This window comes from Oxyura jamaicensis, chromosome 1, assembly GCF_011077185.1.
Source record: "Oxyura jamaicensis isolate SHBP4307 breed ruddy duck chromosome 1, BPBGC_Ojam_1.0, whole genome shotgun sequence".
In the NCBI taxonomy this organism is placed as follows: domain Eukaryota; kingdom Metazoa; phylum Chordata; class Aves; order Anseriformes; family Anatidae; genus Oxyura; species Oxyura jamaicensis.
This window is the reverse complement of record NC_048893.1, coordinates 161543428-161568586: the sequence shown is the minus strand read 5'-3', so window position 1 is coordinate 161568586 and position 25159 is coordinate 161543428. Positions and strand designations below refer to the sequence as shown.

The 25159-nt window shown below is 38.6% G+C and overlaps 1 long non-coding RNA gene across 1 annotated transcript; it reads left to right on the top strand.

The window, feature by feature from the left end:
• The first annotated feature begins 369 nt into the window (after positions 1-369).
• On the top strand, positions 370-5327 carry LOC118163720. The gene is made up of 2 exons (XR_004749167.1): positions 370-509; positions 4661-5327. It is a non-coding gene; the product is annotated as an uncharacterized LOC118163720 (long non-coding RNA).
• The last annotated feature ends 19832 nt before the right edge of the window (positions 5328-25159 follow it).

Here is a 25159-nt window from a genome sequence, read left to right as displayed (position 1 = left end):
ACCCTGATTTGGTCTGTTTTTAAATAAAAAAGTTTCAAAGAAGAGAATTTTACCTTTGAACCTTGGTGATAAAGAACCAAAGGAGTTTCTCAAAACAGTCTTACTGTGGTCTTTTAAAGCTTCTGTATCACTAATGGGATGTGACAGGAATGTCACACTTGAAGGAGTATTGTCCTATTTTGTAACCTACCATATGAGTCCTGGTGCCCAGCCACAGGTTAAATGCACGCAATGAAATTCTCTTTCCTCCCACTGCCAGTTCTGTCACTTAGTACACTGAAGTCCACAAAAATACAATATGACTCAGAATATGTAGGCTGTGGCTAAGCAGAGAAAGTTCATTCAAAATTGATTTTCTTTCAGGCATCCCTGATGTTCCCTGGTTCAATTGCTCACCTACTGTACAGTTGAGTGAACACTTAAGGAAGTTGCAAAGCAATGCAGCCTGTCTGGGACATGAAGGAATGTAGAGCGGGATAATCACAACATCATCAACCCAATTCTCCAAGGTAGCTGGCCAATAATGCTGTTCTAATTGAATAACTTATCCACAGCTATTTCCCTCGGGAGAGCCTACGGCTTAGGCTCTCTGTGTAGGCAGATGGTGCAGCATACACAATGAAACCTGTAATTTTCTCTCACTACTGGACACGTTAACAGTGAGCTGTTTTCCCAGTTCTGCTAGCCCGTTAATATTTTATTTTAACTGTTTTCTTCAAGTTATTATGCACCATGCAGCAGAGAACAGAGAAATCTCTGATACATTTCATATTTATTTTACAGCCAGCTCACTAAGCTACCCCGTGCTCATTAAGGCTTCTGCTTTGCTAATCAACGACTGTACATGTCATCATCAGGTATATGCTGAAATGAAAGTGTCATAATTAAAAACAAAGGTGCATGAGTCATCGGAGACCTGAATTACTAACTAGCAGCAAAGCATAACAAATAGTCTGCAAGCCAATTCCAAATCTGCAGGGCTGCTTTTTTAAATCATGCATTAACGAGCGTGTGCCAAGCATATTTCTGATTCTGAGTACGCTGTCCTGATCTTGCACTTTGAACTACGCAACTTAGCAGCATACTGCCATCCTCTTGTCCTTAAATGTTGAGCAGCAGCAGCAAAATCCTCAGCAGCAGAAGCAGCTGAAAGGCAAATGCAGCCTGGGAGGGCAAGGCAGCAGAGACAGCCCATCAACAGCGTAACAACATGACAGATGACAGACCCAGAGGCAAATCCAGGCCTGCCAGCAGATCAGCCTGTAGAGCCTGCCAAAGAGCCAGATGCAGCTACTGAAAAGATATCATCCTTAGCTTAGCATCTGGGTCTTGCTGTGGCCAACCATACTTCATGCGCTCTGTGTCCTTACTGCTGACCCCAGCTGCTGGGGGAGGCTGGAGCAAGCAGGAAGAGCGTGACTGCATCAACACCACTGCATTTAAATTTTGCTAGGACAAACATCATGACTATAAAAAGTGTCAATTTGTGCACAGTATAACTATCAATTTGCATTTATTGCAGGTTTCCTGGCAGTATGACTACATTGTTCCCCCTCCCCCACTGTCTCTGAGAAAAAGGCAGCTCAGGGATTCATTCTTTGTTTGCCATTTCCACTCTGAAATACCCATTTAGCTACTACACCATCTAGCAGAAGTAACAGTACACTGTAAATCTGTGCATAATTAAGCCCTGGTGTAGAGATCCTGCTGTCCTTGTTTCTGGAAAGGTGCAACTCTTTTGGAATGCCAAAGTGTCTAATTCACCAGCATTTCCCAGGGCTTGGCTTCTAGTATTATACATCAAAAAAATCTTTGTCAAGTGACTGGTGTGACGATTAAAGTGACAACTAATGATATAGCACCACGGAAAAGATAATTACACCCATTGTTAGACACTTACCCGGTCAGGATACATGCACAGCCTTTCAAAAGTGGCATTCATTCGTTCACCCTGGCATCCTATTCCAATGGTAATAATGTATTAATAAAGTCATCATTTTTCCTTCTCCAGAAGTTAGGGGGCATTCTTTTATGATGATCTTGCCCCCCTTGAAGTTCAGCACTGCTTCACTGCATACTAGTAATTGGCTTAGTCAGTCAAGCAAAATGTTAATGCAGGTACTCAAAAGCATCCTGTTGAGGACAGGGTGGGCAAGGGGAAGGTCTTGTTCTTTTATTTTCTCATATATGATAGCTACTAAGAAGTACCTTAAGCAAATGTTTATAAATGTGTTCTTCAAAACTATGAAGTGTGGGAAATTATTGATCTGGAATGGAAATTTCCTTAGTCTTGTTGAAGTCTATGTACATTTAGAGAAGCCAGACAATTTTGCCCCATTAAATCCAAGATAGGATTAATCTCCCTTACCTCAGGCATCTAAGTCACACTGGGGTCCCTTTTTAAATCAACTGGAAAAGACAGGCACCTTCAGAAGGCTATTCATCTCATCCTAATGTAGGCATTGGAAAAACACATCTGAAATGGATCCTTCTGTGAAGGTACCTATGTCTTTCTATTAATTATAAAGGAAGCCTATGGTGACTACCTTTGAATTAGGTACCTATTTTTCACACTTGTAAGATCAGGTGAGATTTTATATCCCACTCTTGGTGTTTCTGTGGCTAAAGAGCAATGCATGCATAGAAAATTGCTTTATTATTATTATTATTGTTATTATTATTATTTAGCATAGACTTTCATTTTAGATTCATATATATTCCCATAATTAAGAAAAGATTACCAAATAAACTGAGCCATAATGCTTTTCTGTGTTAAACACTACAAAGCTTGAAACAGCACTATTCCCAGTGTACAGCCTTTGAGCCATTTGCAGTGAGAATATATAGTTCTCAGTGAATCATACAAAGCTGGAAGTTCACTTGACACTGATTCCTTCTTCTTTCCATTCATTTATTCAGAGAGATAAGAAGATCCCAGATGTATAGGGGCAGCATGCACTGGAGACCCAGTCTATTCTGCTCTAAGCAATTCTTTTAGTTACTACAGGGATACTGAACAAATGGGATATTGAAAAAGATACCAGACATGGTGCAAACCATGCAATCACAGGGGATGCTTACATGATAGTTCTAATGAAGACACAGTCCTCTAACTAAAACTGCTCGATGACCCTGTGAATAGTATAATAGGATCAATATTTTTACAGTTATCTCTTTATTTCTTCCATATCTTGATGGGCAACCATGTTATAAACTGATTTCTGGATTGTTTCAAACATCTTAAAAAGATGAAAATAAAAACACAAAACATTCAGCTTTAGAATATGACAAAATAAACATTTTAAAAATTCAATTATCCTTTTAAAATGTTCTTAAGCTATGCAAAGAAACACCAACAATTTTGAAGAAATGCATCATTCGGTGCTGGAATTATCTTTTCTTTTGCTTTTAGATAGCTTAATAGTCTCTATGACAAATTACCATACAGGTCAACCTTAAACAAGTTCAGAACTGCCAGAAAATTGAAAAATTGGCTATTCACATAGCTGTTGTTCTGTGATAGTACTTCATCTATTGTTTGGCTTTTGTTGTGTAATATAGACAGTCTTGAAAACTGATGCTGTTTCTCCTCAGAAGAGGTAGAATATGGCTATGCAAGTTTTCTCACAGCATCCAGTTATTTATTTGGGGTCACCAATACAAAGGAAATGGGGTCACCGGCACAAATCTATACCCATAGAGATGTCTGAAGAGAAACAAGTATTTTAGCTAATTCCAATAATGTTGCTGTTGGTATTTTCTGTGTTTGTAGTACCTCACTGTACTGTATGTACTGAGCTCATTTCAGAAAAGATACTAATAGCCATACTTATTTTCCATTTGATGCAAGCTGGAAGGAAGTTTTTTTTTTAATTATTATTATTATTATTTATTATTTTTTATCTACTTAATGGTTACTTGGAGAAACCAAAACTTTTGTTAACACCTTTTGCGAAGGTGTTATTTTCTTACATGGGCAAAGAGAATTAGACTTCTGCAGCGATTTAAATGAATTGTCACACATGGGAGAAAATGGACCTTTTAAAGTACACATAGGTATTTTGAATATATAAATATGCTTTTAATAAGAGACACAAGAAACTAAGCCATCTGGTGCCTCAAAGTATGGAAAGGATGTGGAATTGTGCAGATTGTTTTTCTTTTTTATTTTAAACAGAAAACAACACTTAAAATTACAACTGCTTCATGGGTCAGTCCTACTTTCTTTAATACAGAACCAGATGCAGATGGTGGGAAGTTTTCCAGGTTATTTTTTAACAGCTAGCATTCCATATTACTGGCATGAAATAAAGTTGCTTGCACACGTGTTTTCATCAATACGTTAGGTCTACAGACAAGCATTGGCAGTGATGCAAACCTTGAAGGAGCTTGGATTACTCTAAATTCCTAAGTGGGGAAAAATGCCTTGAAATTTCTTCACTCTGTTTTGTCTCGTCTTAAAGGCAGGACTCAGTGCAGAAACCGGCATTTCCAAGGGCACAGAAAGGTACCTAGGACCTGATCCATTTTCCAGTGAGATTAATGGGAGGTTTTTCACTGGCTTTAGTTGAGACTGAGAGCAGCAATAAAGATACCTGTCTCACCATTCTGTACTCAAACCTACTCTAGTAAAACATGTTTTTAAAATCCTTTCTTATAGGCTTTGAGTTGTTTTGCTACTGCTGATTATCTGGGAAGGAATCAAGACTGGTATTCATAGAAGAGTACCACCAAAATCAGAACGGTGAAGCCATTGTTTGCTGTAGAATACCAGCAGAGCTATCTGCAAAAAGAGTAATGACTTACAGCTGGATGGCTAAATAAAGTCCTAATAATTTCCTGTAAAATGTATAGGATTTATAAAAGGGAGCTGAAGGAAGATGAGGTCCAAATAATTCCTAACTTTGCATTGACACAAAGGATTTCTTGAGCTGTCAGCACGTTCCTCTGATTTGTGTCTTTTTCTACAGTTAGGAAGTCCAGGGTGCCATTGGCATCCCCACTCTTCTGAGTGAAGAAAGAAAGGAGAATACAGTTTCTATGCAAAGAATTCAACATCTTTTGATGTAGTGACATTTTTGGAAATATCTTAGGCGAGTGTGCTTGAAGCAAGGGCTCTTTGCAACTGCACGACTACAAACACATTATCCCATACTGGTATCATGTAAAGTAGTAGAGATGCCCCCCTTAGTTGTGTAGCATCACCCCAGATCCATAATCTGAACCAGGGAATCATTATCAAGGAATGGCATAAAAAAGCCTAAGAAAAGGCCACATTCCATGATCTTCCTCTATATGAAATAAAATGATTTTGGAATAAGAACAAATCCGTCTCTGATTTCTGCATTTTATCTCCTCAGTCTAATACTCCTGCCCAGATCTGTAATATAACTATGGGGTTAATCTTATAGATTCTGACTTTACCTGCAGTCATGATGCTTTGCTCACAATATTCAGTGCAGTGCAATATAAATCCTGATGTTGTGTTCATGATAGAATGCAATCAAATCAGCTGAAAATTAATCTCTTCCTAATTTTTATCTATATAGGACAATACAAGAAAAGGAGCTTAGACTGTTCATGGGAAACCATAAGTATTTGGAAGAGAACATTTATATTTATTTACATAAAGGAATATATATAATTATATAAACAAACCAGGGATAAATGGAAGAAAACACCAACAGGAAATACAGCAAATGAGTTATAAACTCTAAGCATCAGAAAAATAAATCATATAAATGAATGCTGCAGTAAAAACCCTGTTTTATAAGCAATTGTGACCTGTTTGAGAGGGAAATGAGAAAGGCTGCCAAAAGCATATCTTATCCATCTGTCCAGTTTATAATATTAGTTGGGTTGTTACTTGGACAGTTCTCAACCCAATCCTGTTAATACTTACACATATTAATAGCCTTCTTCCTAAATGTATTCCAAAACAGCGAACTCAACAAGGCTACAATGATGTGTAAATAAGATGACATGTAACTAAGACGATATGTAGGGCCGTGTGTGTGTAGGCACTCACAGAATTGCACTGAAAAATTGTAATATATGGTCATCATTATCGTGCTAGCCCTGACTGGAGACGTGGCTTAAGTTCCTATTTTGATCTAGTCTTCCATGACCTTAAGGGCATCATTAGGATGAAGATTTCCATATCTTTATTCAGCACTGAAGTTTCTGCCAGACTGGTGGTTGTATTTCTCTTTCACTGTGTGCAGAAATGCCTTTCAGATGGATGTGCACGGTGTTGGATTTTTGCTCCCTACTGTAATGAAGTAATCATTGGATAAAACTAGTAGTCTTTGAATGGGAGTTAGAAGTTCACCATGTCAAAGTGATTTCTCTGACAACCTAGGTACACATTCCTCTTCAACCTTTACTGCCACTAAGGGGGACATTCACAGGGGGAGATGAACCAAACTCAGATTCTAGTATCTATATTTTGAACACTATTGTATTAAACAAGTACTGCACCCCCCCCCCCCAAAAAAGAGGGGAAAAAAAAAAAAGGTAAAAAAAAAAAAGTGTTATCCCTATAGGCTTAATGATAATTTTTAAATCCTAGGTATTTGTGGGGTTTATGGTACACCTTTCTCCTCAGCATTTTCCTAGGGGCTAGATTTAAGTGTCCATATGTCCTCTGATCTGGTGGATGCCTTATGAATGTTTTGGTTATCCCACCTGATGCCTGTAGTCCTCCCCAGACCCTTCAGAGTAAAGCTAGGCATTTGGCACTCCCAAGCATCGATGTTATTGACAGTGCAGTACAAAAGATTGAGACAGTGAAGTACTTTTTTTTTTTTTTCTTTTTTTTTTTTTTTTCTTTTTTTTTGCTTTCTAGTGTGGCTGTGTCTCATATCTCTATGTATATATCCATACAAATACTGTTTTCCCAGCCCAGAGAGATTGTAAAGATCAATCAGATGTCCAGATAGCAATATGATGACACTATATAAATACTAAATAAAAGATAAAACAAGTTATTATGTCATTTAGAGACTTGCCCAGAGGTTATTCTGGGGAAAAAACAGTATTTTCTTGCAGTGACCAACCTGTCTGGTAGAAAAGAAAAAAGGATTTTTCAGCCTCAGGACTCACACCCCTAGTCCTTTGATATTAAATTATTAATCCTGAAGCAAGGGTCTCTTAGTTATTCTCCAGAATCTTTCTACCCATTATGAACAACACAGGACAGCTTTATAAGACTCTAATAAAACATATGCGTTATTTAGGACACTTTTAATTTTCTTGGCAACCATTGTATATATAAAATTTGGATACTTGTCCACTGTTGCTGGGTGCTCAGGCCTTCTCACACTCTTCTAGCATGTGACAGAACTAGAGGCATGTTAAAGAATTTTAATTAAAGTACTTATCAGACATCTGTAATGGGTTTACGTGACAAGGTTTTGGTAGCAGGGGTGGATTCTGTGAGAAGAATCTAGAAGATGCCCCATGTTAGGTAAGGGCCCCACTGCTGACTAGAGCTAAGTCAATAAGTGATGTTGTTTGTGCCTTTGAGAGAGCAGATTTAAGTCAGGGGGAAAACGCTGCGCCACACAGCAGCTGGGAGAGTGAGAGGAGTGAGGAACAGCCTTGCAGGTGCCAAGGTCAGTGAAGAAGGAGGGGGAGAGGTGCTCCAGGTGCCGGAGCAGAAGTCCCCTGCTGCCTGCGGTGAGGACCATGGTGAAGCAGGCTGTCCCCCTGAAGCCCATGGAGTACCACGGTAGAGCAGGGTTTCACGCTGCAGCCTGTGGAGGAGACCACGGTGGAGCAGGTGGACCTGCACTGACAGAGACTGCGGCCTGTGGAAAACCCCTGCTGGAGCAGATTCCGAGCCGGAGCTGCAGCCTGTGGAGAGGAGACCACGCAGGAGCAGGTGACCTGGCAGGAGCTGCTGCCCATGGGGGACCCAGGTTGGAGCAGTTTGCTCTTGAGGGACAGACCCCATGGTACAGACCCATATCTGGAGCAGTTCATGAAGAGCTGCTGCCTGTGGGAAGCCCACGCCGGATCAGTTCAGCAAGGACTGCATCCCGTGGGAGGGACCCCACAGCACAGGGGACGAGAGTGACCAAGAAGGAGCAGCAGAGAAGAAGCGCTATCGACCAACCATAACCCACATTCCCCTGCGCCGCTCGGGGGTAGGAGGTGGAAGAGGGTGGATGGGGGGGGGGAGAAGGTGTTTTTGGTTCTTTTCCTTTGTTTCTCACTTCTCTAGCTCGTTAGTAATAAGCAATAAATCTTACTATTTCCCTATGCTGAGTCTATTTAGCCATTCATGATAATTACTGTGTGATCTCGTCCTTACCTCAATCCTTGAACCCTCATCATGTTTTCGCCCCGTTCCTCTGAGGAGGGGGCATGAGAGAGCGGTTGTGGTGGAGCTCGGCCTCCCACCCAAGTAAAACCACCACAACACCATTCATTTTTCTGCTGTGGCCATTTTGCTAACTTGAGATGCAGTTCTAGTTCACAAGCCTTCTGTAGTTGTCTCACCTACGATTTCAAGAAAAATGCATGGATTTGCTGTTCTGATTGGAAACGAAGCGAAAGTTTTCAGCTTTATTTTGATTTTCCAGGTTTATTTGGATATGGAAGGGAACAAAGAACAGAATCGCTGTGTTCTGAAAAGCAAATCCACCCCACCTTGGTACAATTGTAGCTGTAATCTATTGGTTCTCAATAAACTACCGTTTAGTGTAGCTGTTCACAAAGTTCCTGCCATGTCCTATGTGAGGGAAGGTAATTTGCCTGACAATGTCAATAATGTACATGTAGGACAGAAGCTGTTTATTATATATATTTCCTTCTTCTTTTCTCTTCTTACAAAGTTTTTCAGCATCTATCAATAAAGTTCAGCAGAATGGAGAAGAAACTAAAAGATCAAGCTAAAGAAGAAAATCTGTAAAAATAACTTTTTTTTTTTTTTTTTTCCTTTTGCATGGAAAAGGATCAAAATGACTACTGAATTACCTTTAAGGAGCAGATTCATCAACATACAATAATTTAAAAGCTACTTTTAACTAAAGAACTAGCACTTCTTCCTTCCTACTAAGCAGCAAGGACAGGCGTATCCCTTTTATGGCTTCATAATCAAAATAATACAAATTGTATTTCTATCCTATGTCTTTGTCATCTGTAAGACAGCACATTATATTATTGTATTATTGTCTAATTTATTATACACACATGGAGGTAATGTAATCATCACTGTTGACTGCATTTGCACAAGAAACTCGTGATTTAGCCTATCTTAATGGCTACTGAGTGAGACTTCTATAAAAATGCTGCTATACAGAACTGTCTGGGCATTCATACTGTGAAAAAATCAAGCCACTTAGGAATTTGGGTAGGTTTGCGTCCAACAACATGATACCAAATGCATAACAGGTGTTCATGCCTTTCGCTCACACTTACTGAGATATAACCCTATGCAACTGTCATTTAATATCAGGCAGAAACTCTGAGTACTCGTGTTTGTTTTGTTTGTTTTTTTTTGTTGTTCAGTAGTTTCCAACTGTTACCTTATATGTCCTCAGTGTGTATATGTGTGGGAAAGCAGTGATGCATGGAGGAAAACAGGCTTGAATATCCTCAGACGATAATTACATTAGGAAAACACTGGTTTTGTTGTTCTTGCTTCTTTTCCAGCAAGATTAAAAATTATTTGTTGGAGAGGCTTGCCATAAAGGATCCAGTAATGCTGCCTTGGCTATACACCACCTCCAGGAGGCTTAAGAGAAGCAGACATCTTGAGCCGTGATGAATTACCTTGGCTGTTTTTTACATGATCCTAATATTCAGCTCAGTGAAGCAGCAATTTTCCTGCCCCAGGCAAGATGGCCTCTTCTTTGTGCTTCAGATCAAGGGGCTGCTGAAAGCAATGGCAAGTAGAGTAACGTGGAGAAAGAACCAAAAATTTAATTACTGAAAGGTCAAATGAGTTTCTCTTTATCTTCAAAATATTTTTTAACTATATGAAAGATCAAATTTGGCCATGGGAAAAAAAAAAAAAAAAAAAAAAGGCAGCAGGGGACCTACCTGACTCACAGAGCTATTCTGGGGATAAAGACTTTAGAGCCTGTAAGGCACTCAGCAGCTATGATAACGACAACTGTAGAATACAGATAGATAAACTTCTTAATCCATAAATGACTCATTTCATCCAAGTGTGACAGTCCTACACCTCAATAAAATGTAGGAAAATACAGGAAAGCACATGAATGCCTCTTAACCTCAATGGCATCTACTAAAACATCTTTTTTTTCCTATCCTGAATGTTTCTTCATGTCTACTATTTTCTTGGTTTTCCTCCTTTTGAAACACCTCCCTACTGCAACATTCAGGTGATTCTTGGACACTTAGAAGTTTCTGATAGGGCACAGGATGTGAGATACAGGGAGCTTGGTGATTATACACAAAAGCAAGATAAGCCTTTTCTTCAGAGACTTTGGAATCTGAAAAGATTACACACAAACAGACTGAACTGAGGTATATCTATTATGTGGACAGACATGCATCCCCTCTGCCCAGGCTGGGACATGGCTATGCAGAGTCAGGTTGGGTCTGGAAGACATTTAGGTGCATTACCATAACTCAAACAACAAGAAAATGATGAGCAAATATGCAGGTATAACCTCAGAGACCACAGAAAAGGCAAGGTGCGATGTGGAAGGAGTGAGAGAAAGAGGTTTATTGGCCATGTCTTGATAATTGAAAGTTTTAATGGCACTTCCCCCCACCTCCCCCTAGAGTAGTTGGTAATACAAGAAAAAAATTATGTTTAAAAACACACTGAAAGCTCTCTGCTGCCTTTTGCAGAAGATGAATGCAGTTTTAAACTGCAACTTTATTGTCTGTTGGCAAAGTGACTGCCATGAAGGGATTTAAAACTGCGAATTCTTTAGCATAGTCACACATACCTTTGAAAAATGAAGTTCTCTTCTGCTCAAGGGATTAGTTTAACTTTTTACAACATTCATATTTGCAGTTCTTTACTATGCTCTTTACTACTTCATCATCTTGTGTTTGCTTTATGAGGTTATTATTTTTATATGTAGTTTGGCAGAGTCTTAAGAAGGCTCAGAGAGACAGGTGTTTGAAATTCTAGGTGTCATAAAGAGACACATTTATTAGAAAAGAAGAAATGTGGCAGAAAGGGGAGTTGCCTTTGTTGCTTCAATACCCAGCTCAGTTCCCACTGCAGTAGCTGTCAATGATATTTGAAATGGGGTTGCTTTAAGTCCTTAGGTAATGAAACACTGGCAATAACAGTAAAGCTGAGACATCGTGGACCAAGGATAAGACACCGCTGTTCTGGATATTGAGGTTCCAACTCTGCCTGTCCCACCGTGGGTTTGGGTCAGTCTCTTGGGGTCACCCATGCTCATTTGTGTTCACTTAGACTGAGAAGCCACTTGCTCAACAGAGGTGTAGTTAGCTTTCATGGTTTTAAAATATAATCACAGAGGGTATCCCCTTAATTTTCAGTTCATAGGATTTCCACCAAACTAACTCCCATTTCAGCCCTAACAGTCAAAGAGGAAATTGAGAGTATGTGTTTTGGAAAACTGTCATATACTGACTGAAAAATCTCCATAGCTGGGAAATTCACCCATAACCCTTGATAACGTGTGAGCTTTAGACTGTTCTTACCTGAGTTCCTTTTCTCTTCAGCCCAATGAGAAGTCCCTCTCCCCATATTTCTTGTACAATCTGATAACAACAGTCTACTTTCTGTCTTTCTGAATGTATGTCATCACAATCACGTACATTAAAAATAGAATGTTTTCACTTGAACTTAATTCACCAGTGAGTTAAGATAGCCTAATCTCATTTATCCCTCTCTTTTGTTATTAGTTGTTCCCTAATCTTCAGATCAGCTACAGGTGTAATCACAAGGGGTTTAATGTTCATTTTCAAACTGATAACGTCACTATACTGATAAAAGGTACTGTAAAGCCCAACAACAGATCCACCTTGTATATGATGCCTGCTTAGTGATGACATCTCACTTACATGTTGATCAATTTGCTAGCAATTGCTTTACTTAATGCACATTGTGCTGATTTTCTGTTGTTTTCATTTTTAATTATAAGGTTGTATACCAGCAAGTCAAATGCCTCGCAGAAGCCAATGCAAATATAATTACCTTTATCAGCCCAAGTTCTAACTGTATTAAAAAAAAAAAAAAAAAAAAAAAAGTATGTATCAGGTTAGGGTGACAACAAGTCCTTATCATCAATCCGTGTGGATCAGCATTAATTGTATTACTTCCATTTAAAACTTGATTTACTGGGCTCAGTATCACACCATTACTTTTGCCTGGGACAGAGGCCCCAGTGGCAAGCCTGAGCTTCATCTGTCTTTCCCTACATCCTTCTTTTTTTCTCCTCTTGTCCCCCCTTCCTCCCTCTCCTTTTTTGTTTGTCTCTTTCATGCCTCCCTCCTCTCTCACACACACTGCCTCATCCTTGCTTTCCCACTTATAAAGTAGTTTAAATGAACAGAAGGAGATGAAAAGCTATTATCTAGTCCTTTTTACAGCTGTCTGACCTGTACAAGGAGGATACTGACATTGCCTATTTTTCTGAAGGCATTTGAACTCCATAGATGGAAAACAGTCTAGAAATGCAAAGGATTATTGCTAAGCGTTGTTGTTGCTGATCATAACTTCATCCATTCCGGTTTAAGCACCACATTTTAGGAGGGCAGTGCCAAAGAATAATCACAAACTAGCAAACAAAGAGAAGAGAGATTAAGAGCTCAGACGTTTTGAACCTGCTTCTCTCAGAGACTGTGCCTCAGCCCCTGGACCAGCAGTCAGGTCAGATGCATATGGCAAGTTTCCAGGTCTTGAGGGTTTCAATTGATGGGCTGTTCTTCGGAGCATTTCCTCCCCAGGGCAGGAAAAATTGGAAGGTAAACAATTAGATGGCTGCAGTGCACAGAGCTGTGTGCACTGATTACTCGATTCCACCTGACACAGAGGGATGTCAGCGCCTGCAGTGGTATCTGCTCCTGTCACTATCAGCATGCGGCAGGTGACACTATGGAAGATGAAGCTCAGCTGAGCTGCCTAAGGAGTTAAAGGGAGGGGGAGGGTAGGGGGAAGCAGGGGGGGGAAAAGAGGAAGATATAGCTGGCAAATTTTAATTGCGTAAATGAGGAAAGGAGGGGTGGGGCAGTTGGATGCAAGGCTCATTGTGTCACAGCACAGCTGCTGCAGCTGGATCAATTCTAACACAAAAATAACTGCTTCCATCCTCTGCTGCCACACCTACAGCATAAAGGTCTCCATCAGAGTTAAACGATGCAACCAGGCCTTTGCTTTTGCTTTGTGGCTGAAAGAACACCCTGCAGTAATCAGAGCTAAAAGGCAGCTTATGAAAACGCCGATCCCCTTCCACACCCCGCCATCACCCTGCTGCCATCAGTAGTCTCTAAAAGGGGTAAGGAAGCAGACACTATATAGGGAGCCAGAGATAGACAAAGGGAAGTGTGGCAGATTTAGGAAGATTTTAAGGATTTCCTTGCATCTTACCTAGCACAAAGCAGTATACAGTAGTGGCCACCTGACTGCTGATAGGGAGAGAGGTGTGGTAGCAGTGGGTAGCAGTGAGCTCAAAAAGCACTCAGAAAAGCCATAGAGAATGGGTACATCCATTGGGGTCTCACTGCATTGAGTTCATCATCTCTGTAGTTTATCTTGGGAGACTGCTCCTCCTTCCTTTTTACATCATTTTTGGGACTGATAAGACAGCCCTTATGGAGCAGTACAACCAGCTGCATGTTAGAGAGCTGAAGCTAGCAGGGGTCCCAAAATGCACAATTAAGATGTATAAGAGTGACTGTTAACTTCCTACAAATGCAATGGATAATTGTAGTGTTGTTTTTTTTTTTGTCGTTTTCTTTTTGTTTGTTTGCTTGTTTGTTTGTTTGTTTTTGAGGAAGGGAGTAACAGACTTCTTTAATTTCCATTGAATTATTTTTCCCTGATTATATTGCATAATATATGACCCTTCCAGCAATGTCCACTGCAAGGTACTTGAGGAAAAAAAAAAAAGTCTACATAAAAAATAAAAATTCTCTTAATCCAATGTTAAAATAAAGGCACTTTTTTCAAATCATTCTAGGCTTGTAAAAAATAAAAATAGAAAAAAAAATGTTTCTAGATAGCAAGGATGAATTCTGAAGATTTATAAACAGAATCCCTCAGCACAGGGATGAGGCACACGGTATAGTAAGACCATCCTTCAGGCTTGCATATTCTGTAGAAATGTAATCTCCTGGCAAGGTTTCATTCTATGACTAAGCTATATTTCTGCTTTTCTGAGAACCTGAAAGTGTGGTTATTGAATGATCATGTCAAACTGGCATGTTTGTAACTCTCTGTGAGCTGAGGTTCAACAGTGCAGGTGTGAGGCACTGTTACCAAGATACAGAGCCATGTAAGTGCAAAAAGCATACGAGGTAATCAACCAGCCCAATGGCAAACATTTCTCTGGGGAATGAGGGGAGAAAAAAGTGAAATTATTTATGTTTGGCCATCACAGGCAATAAGATATTACCCTGGGACTAGAGGAAAAGCATAACTGGTTATAACTGGAACCAACTGTGTATTTTAGCTTAACTCTTTTTGGAAAAATAAAGGAGCTCAGTCTGCAACACTGAATAGCAAAATACCTGCCCTACCTGAGGACCTTCCATGGTTTGCATATTCAGAACAGGTCCAGATTTTTGTATACCAGGTTATGTCATTTTCTGCATTATATGAAACTCTGAGGATGACAATAATGTTGCAAATATTCACATCTTTTGTTAAAAAGATGCGTATCTTGAAAGAGTTTTGACTGTTCAAAATGCTGCATGAGTATTCATTAGTTCACTACTTTTATTGATAATTTAGTTCTGTCCTACAGACTAAGAAATTGTCATGAAAGAGACATTAAAAATATTCTACTCCTTTAATCCTTCTTTATTATTGTCCTGTAAGGCACCAAAGAAAGAGTGATAAAAGTACATTAAAACAAACAAAAAACAAACAAAAAAAAAAACCACACTGCAACAAAATTCTTGTGAGTACTTGTTATCTTTTTAAAATATCCTAGCTGAATGTAGCTGCGGGGTGACAGGAAATAGAACCAGAAAGCTGGCATCCTTCAGCAAAAGTAGAAATTCGCACTAGCTGTATATAAACTTTGTAAACTATATTTGCATAGAAAAAAATTCCTTAAAATACCATCTGTGAATCATTAGCTGATAGTCTATGGCCAATAGGCTGCTGGCTGTTAGCTTCATCATCTCTTTCTCCTCAGTCACTGAGAGGTTACTGAAAGTATGGAAAGCAAATGAAGTGATCCAAATTATTGCAATTGGAGAAACAGGGGGTTTAAAAGATGCTCATCTGATTTATTTTGTATATAACACATTGTTTGGAAGCAACTTACCAAATGATCAAAATAAATGAAAGCAAATCCTGGTAGCGTTCATAATACTCAAAGTTCTTGCCTTAAAAAATGGAAGGATACAACACAGTTTAAACGCTATAATAGGGAACACGTTGTTGCTGGACCTTCTTCCATTGATTTCTTTGAGTTTTCACTCAGAATCCAAATATTTCTGAAAGCTGAACCAATACGTAATCTTATTTTTCAGTGTGTGATCCTGGCCGCTATTTGATAAATTGGGAATGAAAAGATGTTCTAACATTTGTAAGCTGGAGCTGGACATTCAAGACCTAGTGTTGTTGATCTTGCCAAGTTAGTACAGCCAAAAATCAGTCTGAAAATCTGGAGAAAAATAAATAAATAAATAAAAATAATAATCCCCCTCTCTTCCTCTGCCCATCTTTGCATCTTTGCTCCATGAAGCTCAAGGGTATAAACAATTTATTAGCATTTAGAGCAGGTAAACGGATGGAAGCATCCAGCCGAGAGCAAAGGATCTAAAAACATCTTTGATTAGTACAAGTTTTTAATGTATCACTGACTGATCTATTCCCTCTAACATCAGCTCACCAGAAATGTTTTGATTACTCAGATCTGGAAGTTTCTGCACCCCAGTTTTGCAGAATAGCAAATCAGTTCTTTAGTTCTCTGAGCAGAAATTTATGGCTGGCTATGTTTAAGTAAGCAACAGAAACTCTTTACATTTTAAAAAGCCTAATCACCATTGTGCAAATAATAATTGATTTTAAAAGTGACTTGTTAATGGCCCTCTTGGAGCACAGATTGGTAACTCATTAATAAGTCAAAGCCACTGAAAACGAGACTATCAGAAAGGATAAAGTTTACCTTAGGTTTTTAAACTTAAGGTGTTTCCATGATTTGCTAACAAGAAAATGAATTTATCCATTGACACCTAATTTATTCTATTTTCTCTCTGTGTCTACATTTCACTTATCGTGATGATATCCAAGACAAGGTTTACATTCCCATTTGAAGCATTTATAAGTCTGACGTTTAGGTCTAAAGCCAGCCATTGTAAGATCCCTTTGTAATAAAGAAGAGAAAAACAGGTATCTCTAGGTAGTGACTCATTTCATCCTAAAATAGGCCAGATGAATCACCCTCTGGAGGTACCTATTTCTCTGCTAGGAGAGTTAGGGTGACTAGTTCAGGGTCTGACATTGAAATGCTAGATATTGAAAATTAAGACCAATGTGTCCCACCCCAAGGGTCTCATCTTCAAACCAGGTCAGCTTGAGAATTGTTATTTAACTGAACAGTCCAACAAGACTGATGTCAACATACTTCTTATAAAGTGCTCCTTATGAGAAGTGAGGCTTTTGGTCTTCATTAAATGGATAAAAAAATGTTCATAAGCATTTCCACTATTTTTTTTAAAGCTCAAATATGTGCAATGTTTATAGTTCAGGGACAATTCAAAATTTCACAAACCTTTCCACAGCCAAAAATCTCAACATATGTTATGAAAAATAAATAAATAAATAAATTTGGATTAATATATTTGGGACACTAAGCACACCACAGTTCTCTCTGTCCTTCCAGTGACAGAGAAGTGAGTGTGTATTATATGCTTTCTGCTGTATTGATTGTAGGATCTTATGCTTTTTTTTTTTTTTTTTTTGTTTTTTTTTTTTTTGCTTTTTTTTTCTTTCCCCAAATGTTTCTCCCTCTCAATATAATTTCCCTGACTCTATGTGGGAGTTTCTAAGGAAAGGAAACTCTCTTCAGAAACCTGGCCAGGAATTAAGAGAGCAGCATCTGTTAAACACTACTACTTTAGTGGAGCTTTAATGATGTGGGAGTAACAAATGAGATTTAAGCCTACGGTGGCAATCCTGACTTCCCTTAGATGAACATTAAGCAGGGTTAAAACGAACAGAGACACTAATAATTTTAGTTATTAGAATTATGATTTTTGTTGGCTATAGTTAACACTGATCAAAATTAAGGCCCACTTTCATAGCATTCCCCTTGGCCACAAGAAACAAAACATATTATTGAAGAACTAGAACTAGAACCAGATGTACTCTAGAGTCTTCTGGAACTGGGAGTTTAACTCAAACTGAGTTAAGTCAAACTGAGAAAGACAGAACCTGTGCCCTGAATCCTACCACTGTGCTCCTTTTAACTACATGTTGTGCTGTCTGCAATAACTACATTGCTCTGCAATCTTGCACTTTTGCAGTTGTCTTACTTATGCTTCTGTGTGCTAGTTCTTCCTGAAGATGCTGGCCTGCTAAGAAATTCAGAGTTCAGAGGATCTCATGTCTACTGTAAGAAGATTTTGCTAATGAATGGCAGTCACTAAGAATACCCATGCCAACATGTGATGCCATTGCATAGTCTAGCATAAAGAGAAGCAGAATCTGAACACTGGAAACAGTAAGCAAGAGCCTTTACACTTTACATATGCCTTGTCAAGAAAATTCAAAACCTCCACTGGCAGAATCTAGTGAAGTACTCAAAATGAAGAAAATAAACTTTCCATTGTGGCAGAACATCAGGTACAGAGTAGACCTGCCGTCTGTTTTTGGTGAAACTATGCCTTAGTATGGCAGCTAAGGATCAACTTCAATCTTTAATGCTGCCCATCTTGAGTCTCTGCTGCCTCATTTCAGAAGTTAGAGCTTTTATGATATCTGAAGCATATGGGATCTATCCCCTTGGAACAGATCAATGGCATATATGCCAGAAGAAACAGAGGAAGGTCTGCTATATGAGAAAGACATGACATATCAGTGCAACACAGACTGAATGGAACAATTGTGGAACAACAGCTAGTTTTACATGACGGCCACCCAAGTTTGTGTTAGTAGTTGGCATATTGACTGAATCATACTTGTGAAAGTCTGTGCATGAACATGAAGTAAAGCAATGTTCCTCTGGGCTTTGAAGTTTCTACAAGGTTCTTGAGGCTTGTACTGATGATTTGTTGATCCTGGTCTTTAGCAAAGCCTCAGTGAGCCCTTCCTCTGATCTCTTTCATTTTCCTCAAACATAGCTTTCACAGATTGAACGATTTCTGTGGTATGATGAACTCTGGGTGCTAAAGGGCTAAATGACAATTTTTGTGTACTCCCTACCTTCATTTACCCTGCAGATGTGCAAATTGCTTGGGATGAATAATGCAAAAGTCATTACACCTTTTACACTTTACTTTTAAGTGCTTACCTCTGAAGATGTTGCATCTTTGACCAGTAAAAATGTTTAAAACAGAAATGCTTAATATATTAATAAATACATTTCCAGTTTGAGTGAGGTAAAAATGCTTATCTTTACCCTGCATTCCTTTGGGTTTCACTGTGACTGCTCATGCATTGATACTCCCGTATAAAAATAGATGCTTATTCATTTAAAATTGGCCTATGTCACACTCCTGATAATTTTGGCATTTGTACTCCTGAGTCCATGCTGTATACATTACTCTGAAGACCAACATTAGCACAAATTAATGCATTAAGCAGTGCCAGAAAGGGAATTACTTCACAGCAGTGACCATAAGTTGCTGTTTTTTAAACCTTAATTACTTCAGTTTGCATCTTCTTGGGGCACACATCTGTACTTATTCAGAACTAGATTCTACCCGCAGTTTCCTCTGGGTAAACATGTTCCTTGCACCACAACAGGACATATGCAGTAAAGCACTGATAATAGCCAAGTTTAATTTAGGACCATCAGCCTACCTCTGGTAGCCTTTTTCCTCCAGAAAGTCAAAAAAGGTACCAACTGACTAAAGAAGACAGAGGGGTTGATTTCAAACTATTCACGATAGTCTATGGGACCTCCATGCATAAGAGCTATGTCCTCCAAAGCCCTCAAACACAGCAGGTTAGAGGGAAAAGGCAGGCTGATGGCCCTGCCAGGACTGGCCACTTATCTTCCTTAACTAGCATTTGACTCCATTAGAGACAAAAGGCTGGAAATACAGATCCTGTAAAGAACCACAAAGTGGCTCTAGTATCACTCATACATGTAATAAAATCATAAAAGAATATGCACTCAGAATCTCTCACAGCATGTATCACTGCCCTGTATGTCTTACAGATGGATGTATTGAAAAATGCATACCAATAATGCCATACAGAGCACACGTCTTCCTCTAAATGTTAACTTTCTGCTCTTCTGACATTTTGTGTTATGCTCCTCTCCATTCCAGTTGAAAATGTAATGAAATACTTCTGTTTAAACAGCTTCAGTCCTAAGAGAATAGAAAGAATACTGGTTTTCTAAATTAAATTAAAGGCATCTGCACTGTTCTAATAGTACAATCATTTAGTTTAAAATTAAATAAAAGTGAACAGATGGTTTGCTAAAATTTAAAAAATACAAACTCACCTTTCAGAGCATGTGTTGAAAATCTTGTAGTTTAAGATTTAAATAAAAATAGCTTAAGTAGTACTTCCATATAAACCTTTGTGTGATAATATTCATCTTTGTGATTTGGTAGTAGAATGAATAACAGTGTGGGTTTGTATCACTTATATTTAACCATCTTAAATCTAGCTGGAATACTGAGCCTTATAGATTCTGTGTACAAGCACTGAAGGTAGACTGTAGGGTTTTTTCATGTCACCCTAGAACAGCATTATAGGAAAGCTGGATTGCCCTGGTTGTGAATGTCTTTCCCCACTGATCCTAAAAAAGAGTCTGGATGGACTGGCTTAGAATTCAACAATTAATTTATTTGGTAGTGAAAGCCAGGTGATATGAATCCTGTTCTGTGATGCAGGAGGAAACAGCACTGGATTATGTCTCATGTTGTGAATCACATGAACAATCAGTTGCATTAATTTTCAGCTATAAATTCAGCCTTGATTAAGGAGAATCTTACCTCTGTTGGTATATACATAATTATTGTAAAACACAGAGAGAGAAGGAGAGAAGAAGGGAAGGGAGAGACAGAGAGTAGAAGGAAGGAAGGAAGGAAGGAAAGCTGAGAGAGAAAGAAAAAAGGACAGAAAAGGTGTTACTTTCCCTTGAATGACTGAATTCAGGCAGCAATAGACAATCACTGGTATCTAAGTCTGCATTCTGGACTTCTGTTCCACCTCTAAGAAACTCCTAAAGGCACCTCTATTAGGAAAACGATCCTTTGTAATCATCTGCCTTCTCCTTTTATATCAGAATCTCTTCCTATAACTTCATTAGCTTTCCCTACAGAAGCCGGAACAGATGTGCTCCAAGATATTTGAAGGCAAAACACAGATTTCTTCCAGTTACTCTGTCACCTAAAGCATAGAAACCAACACATTTTAATATGAAAAATCTCACTTTTTCTACATAAACAACCTTTTATATTACAGAGTTTAATTCCATAATAAAGCATGTATCTCTATACTACACACAAAAATATACACCAAAACAGCCAAGGTAATACAACCTTTTTCTTAGTAGATGTTGTATTTACATAATCTGCAATGCAGACCTGTCACTGCCTCCATTTTGCTTGTACTCTTGCATTAAAACTTTAATAAATTTACCTTGGAGGTTTTTTGTCTTTTATGCATTTTAGTGTTGTTGTTGGCCTTGTTTTTTATAGGGCTCAAAGCAATTTGCTTGAGCACCATCAGGCTAAGGAGTGGCATCACAACACAGTTAACATGGAATAGTTGTATCATCATTCCAAAATACCTGTCAGCCAAACACTGAAGAAACTCATAGCTTGTATTTTTGACGTTGCTGCATATATATTTTTTTCTTCTAATATGGTAAGGTGGGCACAAAGTACCAGCATTTCAACAGTGATATATACACCCATCTGTATGCTTATACGTTAATGCAGTATGCAAATCATTTTAGTGTTTTCTGTCAGATTTTTCCAACCTGGAGAAAATTACTTCTGATGAATGCAGTCCATTTGACTACCTCCAAACCTACAGGAAATTGTTGCAAATAAATACATGGTTTTTACAGCATCTGTTAGTGGGTAATAGTAACAGTGCAGTGACAGGAGCCATTCTAGTGGATGTTACACTCTTGGTAGTGAAAACACACTGAGGTTTGGAATAAACCAGTTGCAGCTGGCTGACAGTTTGGCCAAAGGTGTGTTTGCAGAGTGATGCAGCTGGCATAATCCTAGGCAACGATAGGGAGCATAAAAACAGCAGCACTGCTTCTTCCATTTTCCTGGATCACAAGCCACTTGATCTGCAGCTCAAAAGTGATATACAGCATCTAAAGTATTTTTCATTTCAAACAGGAAAGGAGTGTTCAAAGGTAGTGAGAATACATAATGACTGGTTTTGAAAGGATGTACACCAGATATCTTAGGTCATCTCTAACACTACTTGTCAGTGCAGTAGCTTGTTAACATTAAATTGATTCCAAGCTTTTTGGGGAAAGTATCTCAGCTTCCTACAGACTGTGTATTTACATACTGTTTAAAAGGAGAAGTGAAACATCTTAGAGAAATGCAGCTTCTGTTCAGTCTCCGAGAGCAGAATACCCATCTGCTACAATTAAAATGCCTCTGATGATACAAATTCTGAAAATCTTTTGAAGAAAACTACACAGCAGTTCTATCACACAATATAAGAAAATGTATAAAAGTGAATTAATTTAAGGATATCACTCCTCCAAAGTCCCACTGATGTCATGAATGGTTAACTATACTTCAGCCTGCTTATGAATGACAGCACAACATTACATCATGTTGACTACTCTATTTACTTACAGTACAAACTCAATAATTGGTCTTAGTAGCTGAAAAATCCATTGTAAACTTCTGAAAGTTGCAAATTGGCATGTGATGAAATGCATTAAAAAAACTACAGTGTCCTTTGTTTGGTTATTTTGAAAGGTATAGCCTATATTATTCATTAGAGTTCATACTGTGCCAGTGAACATTCTGGAAAAATAATGAGTTGTGATCTTGCTTCTCTGAGGCTTCTCTAGACCATCTAGCTGAGTAAAGAGGGTGACAACATGAGGGTACAATAGGTTTATACTTGGCAAACATTTCTCTCCTCAGAATAGTCTGATGAACCATTAAGGTACACAAGAATCAGGTCCCAGTGTAGGATGTCTCTTTGGTAATCTCTTCAACCTGCCTCGAGAAGGATAGGAGAAAATAAAAGGAATCATGGGCAAGCAGGAGAGGAGGACATGAACAAGAAATTTGTGTTTTGAAGAGAAATCCAATACTCATTCATAGCATTCCTCAGCAGGTTTCCTTGTATCTACAATTTATGATGTATGTATGTATGTATGATGTATCTACAATTTTATGATGTTATCATACCAATCATCTAAAATGTGTAAGTATGGGAAGACTTCAGTGAACACAAAGGCTTTTGACTCAAATGCTCTATAAATCTATGGTAACATGTCCAGGCCTGGTTGCCGTAAGAATAAAGGGTAAAACTCAACATAAGAAATGCAAAGGGAAGAATAGCCGTAGTAACCTACTAGTATGTAAAAATCACCAAAACAATTTGTTCCTGAAAACTGTGAAGTTTTAATAATATGCCAATTTCCTTAATGTCGGGAGACATTGAAACACCCAGAACTGACTACAGAACTATTTGTGCATTCCTGCTGTAAACTCCATATACAGTTGCAGAGACAGAATTCAAAAGCACTCTGACACAGCTGAATGTCTCAGTTTGGACTCTTAGGGATGGAGTTATTGTGCCAAGATAAAACTCATAGTCAAACCTTGCTCCCATTAAAATAAAAAGTAGATATAACAGAATGAGAACAGGAGCCCTAATAATAATTCGTTTCCCATGTATGTACAACTTCTTCCATGTGCTTTTCTAAGTGTGTTCAAGAAATTTTAATTTTCATTTTTCATGTTATGCCTTCTGAAATAGGCCATACTAAAAATAATAATGCTTATGGGTAGACATTTATTATGGGGAGCAAAATTCACTGTAGTTGCTTTTGTTCTCCTGTCAAAACAATTTCTCTGAACATATTAGCAAATTTACTTCATGGAAGGAATGTCCATTTGAACAGTAAGTTTGGGTAATATAACAGAGAAAGAAATATCTAAATGTAGATAATGAACAAGGAACAGAAACACACAGCACTTATAGTAAAAACTAAACAATTCATTTCAAATACCTCAACTCTGATTCCAAACAGTGGCAGTGATCTTCAGCCTCCATCCCCCTTCCCTAATTACTAGCCTAAATGTAAGTCATTAAAACCATGCTGTTAATGAAAATGTAGTGAATAAACAAGTGTGAAGGCACTATATGCCACTTGCAGAAATCATAAGCAGGAAAAAAGAATAAGTCACCATACTGGTTTGGACTGGGATAATTATTTTTCTTCATAGTAGCTTCATATGGTGCTATGTTTTGGATTTTTGATGGAAATAATGCTGATAACACACTGGTGTTTTAGTTGGTACAGAGCAGTGCTTGCACAGAGCCAAGGTCGCTTCAGCCTCTCACACTGCCCTGCCAGTGAGGAGGCTGGGGGTGCACCAGGAGCTGGGAGGGGACAGAACCAGGACAGCTGGCCCAGGCTGGCCAAAGGGATGTCCCATACCACATGGTGGCATGCTCAGCAATAAAAACTGGGGGTAAAGAAGAAGGAGGAGGAGACATTTGGAGTTATGGTGTTTGTCTTCACAAGAAATCATTACACGTGTTGGAGCCTTGCTTTCCCAGAAAAAACATCTGCCTGCAGATAGAAAGTAGTGAATTAATTCCCTATCTGGCTTTGCTTGCATGTGCAGCCTCTGCTTCATCAGCTAAACTATCTTTATCTCAACCCACAACTTTTTCTCATTTTTGCCCTTCTGATTCTCTTCCACATCATGTTGTGGGGGAACATAAGAACAGATGTGTGGGGCTTAGCTGCTTACTCTGGTTAAAACACAACCATAGTTTACTATGGATGACAATGATCTCTGGGATTTTGGGCATGTCTAGGACCGAGGTTCAATGTTGAATATAGGTTCCAGTCTCCCTATTGTTTTTTTTCCCCTTACATACAAAAAGATTCTGTTACATATATTTCCATTAACAAAAATGAGGACACAGACATCTTTCCCCAAAAAGAAAGCTGTAAGGAAATGATTTATACCAGCTGATTTATACCAGTAAGATTATTCTGCAGATCATTATACAGAGGACCAACTGGTCATTTGTTTAATTTAACCTATAGATTCTAATGATTTTCTTTTGGAAGCGCTGTGTGAAAGAATTGAGTACAGACACTTTTCTGTCTTTGCTATTCTTTGAGTAAAGAATAGTCAGCCAAACTGTATGCAAGGTGCACACGGGTCCACATGCAGAACATTATTTCTATTGCTTTGTTTCATCCCTAACATCTTTAGCAGTGTCTCATTTGAATTCTTCTTTCTCTGTTGTCCAGTTCATTGGAAGAACGATATGGTTTGTACATGGTTTTATGGCAAAATTAAAGCAACCAAAAATGTTTTATAGCAAGAATCCAAGAAAGGCAATACTATCCTGTTTGTAGGGAAAATGTTGGTTTGAGAAGGCATTGGATACTGGATGTAAACAACAGCTATCTTACCCACTAATACAGATAACAATGTCACAGATTCTGCAACCCAATGCCAAAATTTACACTGAAACGGTTCCAAACTACTAGGCACTATGGGAATACTGATAAAAAGAAAGGTAGGATTAAGATAAACCTAGACAAGGCAAACAGATTGGGAAGAGGTGCATTTTCTTTTTCTGTAACACTTCCTGTGT